The 14,072-nt window shown below is 40.8% G+C and overlaps 1 protein-coding gene and 1 long non-coding RNA gene across 2 annotated transcripts in view; both read left to right on the top strand.

Annotated features, from left to right (window-relative positions):
* Positions 1-14,072, top strand: part of LOC127869742 (multiple epidermal growth factor-like domains protein 6) — a 166,997-nt gene that overhangs the window by 30,077 nt on the left and 122,848 nt on the right. The window lies entirely within an intron of this gene.
* The window catches only part of LOC127867087 (uncharacterized), an 81,164-nt gene continuing 67,304 nt past the window's right edge, over positions 213-14,072 (top strand). Inside the window, exon 1 of the long non-coding RNA XR_008043257.1 lies at positions 213-278. This is a non-coding gene — a long non-coding RNA (uncharacterized LOC127867087). The remainder of the gene's footprint in view (positions 279-14,072) is intronic.

Genomic DNA, 14,072 nt, shown 5'->3' on the forward strand with positions numbered 1-14,072 from the left:
TCGTAATTTATTTTGTATATTAAATTCGTGTGTATGGAAACAATATTCATTTATCAAAGATAGTGAGTTTAGCGTTAAAGTTAACGTTCAAATTTAAAGGACTTAATTAGATCTTTTTTATGAATATATCAGAATTTTACAGATTTATATTTATTTCAAACTACGACAAGGATACAAATTATAACTAAATGAATATTTATTATTGTTGATATGTCATCAGTCTGACAATAGTGACAGAAACGCACGAATAAACGCGAACGCTAGTGGCCAAGAAGGACGTATGTAACATTTCTCACTATATCTTTTACATCAGATTAAATGCAAAAGCAAGTCAACATTATTGGATATTTTAAAACTATTCGGATTTACCAATAACAGAAAAATGGAATTTTAATATAGAAATATCGTCATTCGAAAGAAGATCTTGTTTATGTATTTACATGTGTGTTTTGGTAAATATTTCTGGATTAAAACGCGCCATTCAACCGGGTTTGATACACACAAGCTTTTTATTGACCCTTTCAAGGCGGCGACACAAGATTTAATCGTCTTTAAGTTTTTGATGTCATGTTTTAAATGTTGCAATGTATTGTATAAGCTATTGGTCACTTGTCTTCAATATAAGACAAACGGGTGAACCTCTCTCCTTATTATGTTTCTGGAGTTTCATACTTAGCACATTATGTATGTGAATGTTTTGAATACTTTAAGAGACTTACACAATGAACTTAACCCAAACCGCAATACTGTTTTTATGCATTTTCAAAATACTTTCAGATATGTACGCCGGATTACATGCAAACAGGTAATGCACTGTAATGAAGTAACAATTTATGTTACCATTATGTCAAACCGCAGAAAGGTAATACGATAATTTATTATGTTTCCATTCACATCTTAAATACACGACAATAAAAGAATGAAATGTGGAAAACAACATTGAATATTTGAAAATATTTGATTTTGTTTGTAATTATTATGTTTCTTGATGTTTCATTTTACATGTTTTCGATAGAAACTCTGAATACGATGTTGTTGAACCAGGGCATTTAGAAACCAACATGAATCAGCTACACCAAGGAGCGTATGTACCATTAGGTAAGAAATGCTCAATGTTTGTTTTATTCCAAAGTCTTTTGTTTTGTGTTAACGCAAAGTTTTCTGTAACGTGTTGTATTGATTAAATTGCTAAACCTGACATGCTCGTAAATATACTGTCTAATACGAATACACTAACTGTAAATAATTAAGATAAAAACAGTGGATAACTTACTGTAAGGTTTGACACATTTATATTGCAGATTCGCGCTTAAGGTATGTAGGGAATTTTTTATAGAAATAAGTATAAGGTGTATCTACTAAGTAAACTATGATGTCAATAAGCATGTTAATTATCGTTGATTCATATTGTTGTCAATTAAAAAAAGCAATACGTGATCATAGGCACAATCACATTAATCATTTATGGATACACATGTCAATACAATGCAAACTACAGGTAAGAAAGGTAACATTTTGATCAATGCTATAATGAATATGTTCGGCAACATTTCAAACTTGCATATTTTACATACCTGCCTGATACAAATGTTAACATTTAAGTATATACAAACGTGATTTAAAGCTTCGTAAGAAACTATGTAATATATATTTTAAAATAAAAATTGTTAAATAGCACAATTGTACTTTAAGAAGATATCTGTTCAACTGATATATATATATATTTATATATTTATATATATATTTGTTGCTCTGTATAGGAATGAGCAGATATACAACTCACTGACTTCACCTCAGCCTCAGCCAAACAGTGAAGCGGAATCAGTAGAATCTCAGTTGTGAATTCAATTGCTTCGTAGAAGAAATGTTTTTGTTCTTTTCACAATATGTGTATCCCTTAACTCATTTGTATTTCTAAGCTTTACTTAATTTATTGTGTCTTTCACTTTAAATCGACTTTTGAATCACAAATAGTTATAATAACAAAGGTTATTAGGAATGACTATGTATTTGCTATAACGGAAACATATATGCATGTAATGGTGGAAAATTACGTCCACATACCGACATTATGATAATTGCTTAAGTTTGAAATAAGTTAAGCGCTTATAGTTCAAGGTTTAAACGAAACCAACCGCAAACAAAGTAGACTGTTCAAGTACATGTACAGGTAACGAAGTGATATTTCTTGTATTGTTATAAAAAGAAATGATCTCGATATCAACTCGGCATAAGTCTTGTGGTTCATGTTACATGTATCGTTCTTTACAATTAATCTTTCGTTGTTATTCATTATTGACTGCTGGCATGTATAACTTGTATCGTACAAATACCTACCATTATGCCACTCTAGATGGTTGTGCTTTTTATTAACTATTAATAAGATCAATGCCATAGTTTGAAAAGCTAATTTTTAAAATGTAATTTATAAAGCTAGATTTTTTAAGACAGGATTACATGTTCAAAGCTTTCATACGATTTGTTATTTGTGTTCTGCTTACTGTTTCAACTAAAAAGTACAAAAATAATCAAAGTAAATTCAAATAAAGTAGACCACTCGTTATTGACAGTTATATTATTTTTTTATTGAAATCAACAATGCTCGAAGTTCAAATGTCCCGCCGCAATGCCGGAGAGGAATAAAAAGAATGCCGTCAGTTTCATCGTAACACTTTTGCGTCACGTTTATGCCCTTCGCCGGAAATTGATAGTTTTTTTTGGAATTGAGCCGACGATCAGAGCCCGCTAGTTTGGCTGTAGGTCACGTTCTAAGTAAGGTTTTGTTCACCCATGTTTGTGTCCGCACCATATGCTCCATATCTCCAATGCATTTGCTATATTGAAGATGTTCAGAAGATATGTGTCAGTTACACCGGCTCAATGTCACAGTTTAAGGTCGATAGTATATACATCATTTTGTCATTTCTCCTTTATATCTCCTGTTTTTTTATAGAAAGGTTCTTATGAGAAGATAATATAATTCAGAAGATGTCAATCAGTCAATCACGCTGACTCAATGTCGCGATTTAAGGTAAAAAAAACCTCGGCAGGGGATAATTATCTCTTGGAATGAATTAATTTAATATGTACGCAGAACATCATAGCACTTAATACCGGAACATTATTGTTAACATAACAGAAAGCAGCGGAGCATTCTTTCAAAAGTAACTTAAATGATTTTTACGTATGTTTCAACGTTACACAAAGCACCGTAAAAGGCCAAGCTTCAATGTAAATAAAAAGGAGGCATGTTAAGAACTATTTGACTAATAACTAAGAGCAACTGTCTTAAATATTTAAAGATCGGAATTTTATTTTAGACTTAATATTTTTCTTGAAAGTCTTAAAGATATTAACAAGAAAAGTTGGTGAAGAAAATGATTTACAATTTATCTTTGATGATTATTTCAAATATAGCAAACATGCAGTGCAATATACCCTTGACCGGACAAGATTTTGTTTGATAACTAAAGACATATTTCAGCGTTAAACTTTGATTACAAAAATAGCAAAATTGGTATTGCATCAAACATGTATTCAATGTAGAAAACTATAAAGCTCGAGAAAATGAAATAGGGGAGACATTCTAGTTGTTTATCCATAAACGTTTATAAATCACATAAATTAAGATAAAAAATATTAAAACTGGAATAACCGTCTTATTTATGTCCCTCAACGACATTCAGAGCTGAATGACATTTCGGTTATGGATCCATCCTGGCCGTAATTCAATCTTGAACGGTTTTTAGGCATGGGTGAAACTATGTTGCCAATATATGCCCCTCATATATATTGCAAAACAGGTCTTTCAACATCCCCCTTAACTCAGTCCCCATAACTGTTTCCTGGAGAGTCGGTGAAATAACAAGACGCTCCCAGACAAACTACGACGGTGCCAGACAGTCTCCTAAACAGTCTGTGAACATGCCTACCAGACACTCACAGACAGTCCGAGACGGTGCAAGACAATTTCCTGGATAGTATATGACTGTGCCAGACACTCCCTGACAGTCTGTGACCTTGCCATACACTCCCAGAAGTCTACGACAGTGCTAGACAATCTCCTAGACAGTTTGTGACTATGCACGACACACCCAGACAATCTGTGACGGTGGCAGATACACCCATACAGTCTGATACTGTGCAGATAGTCTCATATCTCTTAGACAGTCTTTGATCTTGCCTGACACACCAAGGCAGTCAATGACAGTGCCAGACAGTCTCCGAGACAGTCTTTTGCGATAACAGCCACTCCAAGACAGTGTATGACGGTTCCAGACAGTCTCTTATACAGTCGGTGACGATGCTAGACACTTCCAAACAGTCTAAGACTGTGAAAGACAGTCTCATAGACAGTCGCGGACGGTGCAAGACACTCCTAGACAATCTTAGAAGGTACCAGACACTCCCCTAGACAGTCTACGACCGTACCGTACAGAAACATAGACAGCACGTGACGGAGCGAGAGAGAAATTCACAGACAGTTTACGACGTTGCCACACAATCTCATAGACTGTTTACGATGGTGCCAGATAGTCTTCTACACAGTCTGCGACGTTGACAGACACTTCCAGACAGTTTACGACGGTGCCAGGCAGTCTTTTAGAGACTAACCCTAGCCCATGGTATCAGACACTCACAGACAGCCTTTACGATGACAGACAGTGTCCTAGACAGTCAGTGAATGTACCAGACACTCCCAGATAGTATACTACGGTGCCAGACAATTGCAGAGACAGTGTGGGATGGTGCCAAACATTCAAAAATCGTATGTGACTGTGCAAGACAGTCTCTGAACATGCGAGACATTCTAATACAGTCAATACACGGCGGTGCCAGACAGACTTCTAGACAGTCTGTACACATGTCAGACACTCTCAGAAAGTCTACGACGGTGCTAGAAAGTCTCCTAGAAAATCTGTGACGGTGCCAGACACTCCCACTCAGTCCTACGACTTTGTCATACAGTCTCCTAGACAGTCTGTGACGGTACCACTCAGAGCGTCAACGACAGTGCTCGACAGTCTCATTGACAATCTGTGACAGGCAAGACACTATTAGACCGTCTCTTTGGGTGCCGGTCTCCTAGAGAGTCTACGACGATGCCAGACTGTCTCCTAGAAAGTCTGTGACGATGCCAGATACTCCCAGACAGTCAACGACAACGTCAAACACTTCAAGACAGTCTACTACGGTGCTAGACAAGCTCCTAGACAGTCGGTGATTGTGCATGACATTTACAGACAGTCTCTGAGGGTGCCAGATGAACCAAGACAGTTTAAGACGTTTTCAGACAGTCTCCGAGACAGTCGTCTGTGACGGTGCCAGACACTTTCAGCCAGTCTGCAAGGGTGCCAGACACTCCCAGACAGTAAACGACGATATTAGACTGTCTCCAAGACAGTCCGTGACAGTGTAAAACATTCCCATTCAGTCTACGACGGTTCCGGACAGACCCCTACACAGTCGGTGACTGTTGCGAACATCCACAGACCGTCTTCAACGGTGCGAGACAGTTTTCTTGATAGTCTGTGACAATGTAAGACAATCCCAGACAGTATACGATGGTGCCAGATAGATCTCTCCATAACAATTTCAGATTGTACAAGTCAGTCCGGTAGACAGTTCACGACTGTGCCAGACAGCCTCCTAGACAGTCAATGACGGATCTAGACACTCCAAGATAGCTACGACGGTGCTAGACAAGCTACTTGACATTCGGTGATTAAACCAGACATTCCAAGACAATCTCTGATGGTGCCAGACATTGTAAGACTGTTTAGGACGTTGCCAGACAGTCTCCTAGACAGTTGGTGACGGTGTCAGACAGTCTTCTTAACAATCTTTGATGGTGCCTCACACTCACAGAAAATCAAAGACGGTGCCAGACAGTCTGCAGGACAGTCTTTGAACATGCTATACACTAGCAGACAGTCTACGACGATGCCAGATTGTCTCCAAGTCAGTCTGTTACCGTGCAAAACACTCCCATTCAGTTTATGACGGTGCAAGACAGTCTCTTAGCCAGTCTGTGACGGTGTCAGATATTCTCATACAGTGTACAACGGTGCAAGACTGTTGTAAAAACAGTTTTTGACGGTGCCAGACACTTCCAGACACTATTTGAAGGTGCCAGACAGTCTCTTAGCCAGTCTGTGAACATAACAGACACTCCCCAATAGTCTGCAGCGGTGCAAGACAGACTCCTAGAAAGTTTCTGACGGTGCATGACAGTCCTTGACAGTGTACGACAATGCCAGAGAGTTTATTGACAGTTTGTGACGGTGACAGACACTCCCATACAGTCTACGACGATGCCATACAGACTCATAGACAGTAAATGACAGCGAAAGACCTTCCATAACAGTCTTAAACGGTGCTTGACACTCACAGACAGTCATCGACGGTGCAAGACAGTCTCATTGACAGTCTGTAAGGATGCAAGGCACACCCACACACTAGGATGCCAGACAGTCTCATAGACAATCATCTGAGACAGTCTGTGAAAAGTCGAGACAATCCCAGTCAGTCTACGAAGGTCTCTGGATAGTCTGCTGTGTGTGTGCCAGCACTTTCACACAGTCTGTGACAGTGACAGAGACTCCCAAAAAGTCTTCGACGGTGCCAGACAGTCTCATAGACAGTCAGTAACGGTGCCAGATATTCTTTTAGACAGTGTTGGCCTATGCCATGCACTGTAAAACAGTATACGACGGTGCCAGACAGACTCCTAGACAGTCTCTGAACATGCCATACTCTCACAGACAGTCAACAATGTTGCCACACAGACTCAAAGACAGGCTGTGACAGTGGAGGACACTCCCAGCTAGTCTACGCCCGTGCAAGAAAGTTTCCTAGACCGTTTGTGAAGGTGCAAGACACGCCCAGAAAGTTTACGACGGTCCCCGACAGTCTCCTAGACGGCCTGTGACGGTGCCAGATACTCCTGGATAGTCTGTATCAGTGCCAGTCACTCCTAGACAGTAAACGATAGTGCAAGACAGTCTCCAATACTGTCTGTGACGGTACCAGACACGTCCAGTCAGTCTACGACGGTGCCAGACAGTTCACTTTACAGTCTGTGAAGGTGCCAGACATTTCCAGAAAGTCTACTAAGGTGTCTGATAGTCTCTTAGATAGACTGTGACGGAGCTAGACACACCCAGATAGTATATAACAATGTCCGACACTCATAGACATTATACGACAGTGCAAAACAGTGTCCTAGACTGTGTGTGACGGTACCAGACACTCCCGGAGACCGTCTGATACCGTCGTAGGCTGTGTAGGACTCTCTTTCCCCGTTATAGACGGTCTGGGAGTCTCTGGCATTGTCGCAGACTGTCTGGAAGTTTCTTGAATCGTCGCATACAGTTTATGAGACTGTCTTGTACCATTGTAAGCTGTCTGTGAGTCTCTGGACCTTTATAGACGGTCTTGAAGACTCTGGCACCGTCGCAGACTTCCTTGGAGACTGTCTGGTTCTGCGCAGACGGACTGGAAGTCTCTGGCAACGTTATAGGCGGTCTTGGAGTCTCTGGCACCGTCGCAGACTATCTAGGATAATGTCTGGCACCGTCGTAGACTGTCTGGAAGTCTTAAGCACCCGTCTAGGAAACTGTTCGGTACCGTCCTAGGCTGTTTGGGAGTCTCTTGCGCACCGTAATAGACGGACTGGGAGTCTATAGCAGTGTCGCAGAATGTCTAGCAGCTTGTTTTGCACTGTCGTAAACTGTCTGGAAGTCATTTGCACCGTCGCAGACCGTCTAGGAGACAGTCTGATACCGTCATATGCTGTCTGTGAGTCACTGGCTCCGATCTATACGGTCTGGGAATTCCTAGCACCGTCGCAGACTGTCAAGGTGACTGTCTGGCAACGTCGGTGTCTTTCTGAAAGTCTCGGGCCGCGTCTCAGACTGTCTAGGACAGTGTCTGGCACCGTCGAAGAATGTCTGGAAGTCTTTGGCATCGTCGCGGACCGTAAAGGAGACTATCTGGTGCCGTCGTAGGATGTCTGTGAGTCGGTCTGGCGGCACAGTCGTACACTGTTTTTGAGTCTCCTGCAGTTGCCCAGACGGTCTTAAAACCGTCGCAAACTGTCTTTGAGTCTCCTGAAGGTGCCCAGACGGTCTTGGTACCATCGCAGACTGTCTTGGAATCTACTGCAGGTGCCCCGCCGGTCTTGTAGACTGTCTGGCACTATCGCAGACTGCCTTGGAGTCTTAGGCAGTGCCCAGACGGTCTTGGAGCCGTTGCAGACTGTCTGGGAGTCTCCTGTAGGTTTCCCAACGGTCTGGGAGACTTTCTGGCACCGTCAAAGGCTGTCTGGGAATCTCTAGCTGGTGTCCAGACGGTCTTTGCACCGTTGCAGACTGCCCTGGAGTCTCCTGCAGGTGTCCGAACGTTCTAGGAGACTGTCTGGCACCGTCGTAGACTGTCTGGGATTTCCTGTAGGTGTACCGACGGTCTGGGAAACTAACTGGCAACGTCGTGGTCTGTCTGGAAGTTCCCCGACTGTCTTGGAGACTGTTTGGCACCGCCGAAGACTTTCTGGCAGTTGCTCAGACTGTCTTGACACTATTGCAGACTGTCTGGGAGTCATTTACAGGTTTCCCGACAGTCTGTGAGACTGTCTTGCACAGTCTTAGACTGTCTGAGAATCTCCTGCAAGTACCCAGACGGTCTTGACACCATCGCAGACTGTCTGGTAGTTTCCTGCCGGTGCCCAACGGACTGGGAGACTGTCTGTCACCGTCGCAAACTGTCTGAGAGTCTCCTGCAGATGCCCCGATGGCCAAAGAGAATATTAAGAACCTGCAGGACACTGTCTGGGAGTCTCTTGCAGGTGCCCCGCCGGAATGGGAGACTGTCTGGCAACGTCTTAGACGGTTTCGGATTCTCCTGCAAATGCCAAGACGGTCATGGTACCGCCGCAGACTGTTTGGAAGTCTCCTGCAGGTGTCCCGACGGTATGAGAGACTGTCGGGCACTGTGGGTAAACTGTATAGTAGTCTCCTGCAGGTGACCAGACGGTCTTGTTACTGTCTTAGACTGAGTGGGAGTCTCCTGCAGGTGTCCCGGTGGAATAAAAGACTGTCGGGTACCGTCGTAAACTGTCTTGTGGTCTCCTGCAGGTGACCAGCCGGTCTTGGCACTGTCTCAGACTGAGTGGGAGTCTCCTGCAGGTTTCCCGGCGCTATGGGAGACTGTCTTGCACCGTCGTTGACTGTCTGGAAGTCTTCTGCTGGTGCCCAGACGTCATTGGCACCTTCGCTGACTGTCTGGTAGTCTCCAGCAGGTTCCCCGACGGTCTGGGAAACATATTGGCACCTAGTCTCCTGCAAATGCCCAGAGGGTCTTTACAGCATCGCATACTATCTTTGGGTCTTCTGCAGGTGAACCTACGGTTTTTAAGACTGTCTGGCACCGTTGAAGACTGTCCGAAAGTCTCCTGCAGGTGTACATACGGTTTTGGTACTGCCGCAGACTGTCTGGATGTCTTCTACTGGTGCCTCGAGGGTATGGAAGATTTCTGACACCGTCGTTGTCTGTCAAGGAGTGTTCTGCAGGTGCTCAGACGGTCGTGGCACTTTCGCTTTCTGTCTTGAAGTCTCCTATATGTGCCTCGACGGTCTATGAGACTGTCTGTCACCGCCGGATAGTGTCTGTGATGCTCCTGCAGGTGCCCGCCGGTCTTGTTGACTGTCCGGCACCGTCGTTCACTGTCTGAGAGTCTCCTACATGTGCCCAAAAGGTCTTGGCACCGTCGAAGACTGTCTGGGAGTCTCCTGATGGTGCCCCGACGGTTTGGGAGACTTTCTGGTACCGTCGTTGACTGTCTGGGAGTCTCCTGCTGGTGCAGGACGCTCTCTTAGATTGTCTGGCACCTTAGTAAACTGTCTTGGAGTTTCCTGCAGGTTCCCAGACGGTCTTGGCACCGTTACAAACTGCATTAGGGTCTCCTGCATGTGCCCCGACGGAATGGAAGATGTCTGGAACCTTCAGGACACTGTGTGGGAGTCTCCTGCATGTTACCTGACGATCTTGGCACCGTCGAAGACTGTCTGGAAGTCATCTTCAGTTACCTAGACGGTCTCGGATATTGATTTTCACCGTCGTAGATCAGTCGTAAACTGTCTCGGAGTCTCCTGCAAAAACCCAGACGGTCTTGGAACCGTCGCAGACTATCTGGGAGTTTCCTGCGTATGCCCCAGATAATCGACCGAGGACCATTCACGCTTTGTTTTTTGTTGCGGATTGTTAAGATTCTGAACCTCTACACGCCCATGATGAGTTTGAGGAACGTGTTCCAATCTCGTTCATCCGCACGATCCAACATAATTGGAAGAAAATAGAGAACACTGATACCTCGCTCCTTATGGACCTCACATTTTCATACATGGTTACCTTCCCTTTCAAGACTTCCAGTATTGCCCTGGAGACCAATGAGGTGCCACAACAGCTTAATATAGCAAAACTAGTTGTTAGGTGTTAGGTGTTAGCTGCAGCCTGGGTAGTGGGAACACTCCTTGGGCAACATATGCTTATATTATTTTATATTCTGCCAAGGGGTCACACGATTGTTAAGTTTCCACAAATGTTACGTTCCAAGGGGTATGCATGGATATGTTGTATGGTGTATTTTAATGTTTAGAGAGTCTTCAACTTTTTGTACCAGATGTTTACAACTTACGATTTTCGACATATTATTCTCTTTTATTCACTTATTAAGTAAGTTGAATATTTCTGGTTTTTATTTATAAGACTATTATTTGCATAAGTTCTACAACACAATTTTTATGTGTGCAGTGAATGTACTGCCGCATTTTAGAAAAAATCAAAACCATAACAGATTTGTACTTATAAGATTTTTTTTTTGCAAAAAGCATGTATAGTGTTTTATAATAGCTTTTTTTATGTTATTTTTTGTGTGATTTTGTATTCAACATCAATGTACAATGTGTATTTGTTAAGGTTTAAAATTTCATATTGTTTATGACTTTCTGGTGTATTGTAGTATAGTACAACTCCAGTGTATTGTTTCACCATAAGAAATAATTTGTATGTTCAAGTTCACGTATATTGTTCATATGATGTAACAAAACATGAAACAATATTGAGGTTTAAATATTTAAATAAATAACCTGGCATGATATGGTCAATGACTGCCCACTAGTCTAGCATGTCAGTGTGATGAATGTAGGGCTGAGTGGCATGTCTCTATTCCAACATATTAAATAAATATAAATGCATGAAATTCATTCGTCAATGAAATTTCCTATTGCTCTCCAAGCCGCACGTGAGAATCATGACATACATTTTCTCATGAATGGTTTCTTCCCATCAATAATTAACATCCATTCTAGCCAGGGTATCATTTAGAAAGGATGACATTTTATGTCTCATTTCAATTATCAATAATTCCAGATATATTGAAATACAAATCTGAAAGCTCTATATGTTGTTAAAATATATTGTTAAACTGGGTAAGATGTTATCGTCTAGAGTTAAACTGTTTCATTTAACGTTACATGGAGTAATTCTGATATGTGAACATGCTCTACAATATAAACGTTTTAATTCTTTGGTATGCATTGTGTATTGTGTTGTACATAATGTTTTGTTATGCACCGTGTTTTAGAGTGTTATTTTTGATGTTTTCTGCCGCATGCAAGATGTGATACATTTATAGGAAATGGACATGTAAACTTTAGGATGGTGTAACCAATATGTGAAGTATAACATGCATTGTCACCTGTTTTAAAACCTTCCTTATGAAATAGCCATTATGATAATTCTTATCTTAAACTTATTTTAGATAATATGTTTAATATTTCCAGTGACTAACTTTTTGTTCACTGACCAATTTTTGGTAGTTATGTTTTGCTACTTACATCATCAGCTTATAATGGCGTGAGATCTATGAACATTTTTTTAAATCTAAGCATGATTTTTGTAAGCAGTGATAATGGCTCTTACGCTTCGTGCCACTTCATATAATTGTGTTGTATAACTCCAGCATGTTTGTTAAAACTCCTAAAAATATTAAATGAAATGATAACTTGTGTCAGTTCCTATATACCAAGTATGCATTTAGTTTGCTGTTATTGGTGGACCGGTGTCTCAGGTTGCGTTTGTAAGATATCTTAAAGGTCGGAGCGACATTTGTGCTGGTTCCTTCTTTTTTGAGGATGTCGACGTGTCTCATTTTAGTTTCCAGAATATTTGTGAAGTTTCATCATGTGTTGCATTTTTAGCTCACCTGTACGCAACGTTCACATAGTGAGCTTTTTGAACAATCTTTTGTCCGTCCTGGGTCGTCCGTTGTATGTGAACTGTTCATTCTAAACTGCTCAGCATATTTTCACGAAATTGTACACAAATGATCTTTGGTTTACCATCTTTCAAAATTGTTTATATCGTTAAATTCAATTGCATATGTACGTCACTTGAGTTTATTTTTTTATGAAGCTGCACAGGTTAGGGATTTTATAGTTTTGTGTAAAAACATTCCAGAATGGCCCCCAGGGTTTACATGATTTATATAGACTTCTATTGTAAATTGCTTGAAAAGCTTAGACACCATATTGTAGAGATGATTTCTTTTTGGGATGTAACATCGTATGATAGTCCACCTCAAAGATCATTCAAATCATGCCACTGGAGTCAAAAGCGGTTACGCCACGGGGTTCACATTATTTAAATAGTCTTTTTCTATGATATTTGATTTTTTTTTTCTGAAAGAACAATTCCAAGAGGTGTATTATTGGGCACAAACATGATAAAGTGGTCCTTTACAAAGATTGCTCAAGTCATGCCCCTGTGTTTGAACCTGGCCACGCCCCGTTACGCAGGTGAGCGATCTAGGGTCATCTTAGCCATCTTGTTTATTTAATTTTCAAGTTCAACATTTATTAAAGCAATCAAAACCCATATATGGTAATTGTATCCTTGTTTGTCAAAAGGTTTTGCTGCTTCTGATAATATTTAATAAAACTCCGCTGATTGTAAGAATGTTCCTGTTTACAAAACAATATTATCACTATCTTGGGGCTATGCCTACTTATGTTATGTTCTTAAGTATAGCCATTCCATCGTAAAGAAGAATTGTATTCCGTAGTGCTTTTTGAAACTCCATTCCACCAGCCTTTGACACGGTATATGCATATATTTGTATAACAAACACGAATTACGTTCTTGTGATATATGTTACAATTTTAACGTGTTTTGTCTCTTTTCATTATATATCATATGTTATCGTTTTGCAATCGCTATGGCATTTGTTACTTATAAAGAGTAAATGGCAATCGTTAGACAAATGCGCAATGGTGCGTTTCTATTAAATATTATTATTTTACATGTATTGTACATAACGCCTTGTGCAAGGCCATTTTTTATGTAATTTATTTTGCTGGATTTTGTTTGAAACAGAATTAAAATTCGAATGCTTACACATGATTTGTTATTTGTGCGCTCAAAAATCATTTTAAATCACAAAATAAACAACAAAAATAGTATAGCGACAAAAAGAAGAATATGGAATTTGGAAATGAACTGCTGTAGTGTACTATCCCTATTTATACTTCGTAAAACATTTCGATAGATGGCACACGCCATTATCCGTTCTTCTGCGCATGCGCTTTACAGTTTAAATGTACTGAGGGCTAATTTATTTGTTGAGCGCATTATTATATATTTTTCCATCAGTGTAGTCACTAGATTTTAGCACATCTTGGTAAGAAGGACGCTGCTTTATGACAGTGCTGTATTTATGTAACTGCATGTCATTTTTGGCTTACCTGAGATCACCGTGCTCTTGATGAGCTTTTGTGATCGTAGTTTGTCCGTCGTACGTCTTTAACATTTTGTTTGTTAATACTCTAGAAGCCACATTAATTTTCAAGCTTCATGAAACTTGGTCATTTGTCCCAATGGTATCTTTGCCGAGTTTGAAACTGGGTCACTTCAGGTGAAAAAAACCTAGATCACCAGGTCAAATTGAAGGATTAGCTTAAATTTTGTGTAATCATTTATATATAGTCCAATCTTCATGAAACGTCATCAGAAAATGT

The sequence above is a fragment of the Dreissena polymorpha genome, chromosome 2 (assembly GCF_020536995.1).
Source record: "Dreissena polymorpha isolate Duluth1 chromosome 2, UMN_Dpol_1.0, whole genome shotgun sequence".
Classification (NCBI taxonomy): Eukaryota; Metazoa; Mollusca; class Bivalvia; order Myida; family Dreissenidae; genus Dreissena; species Dreissena polymorpha.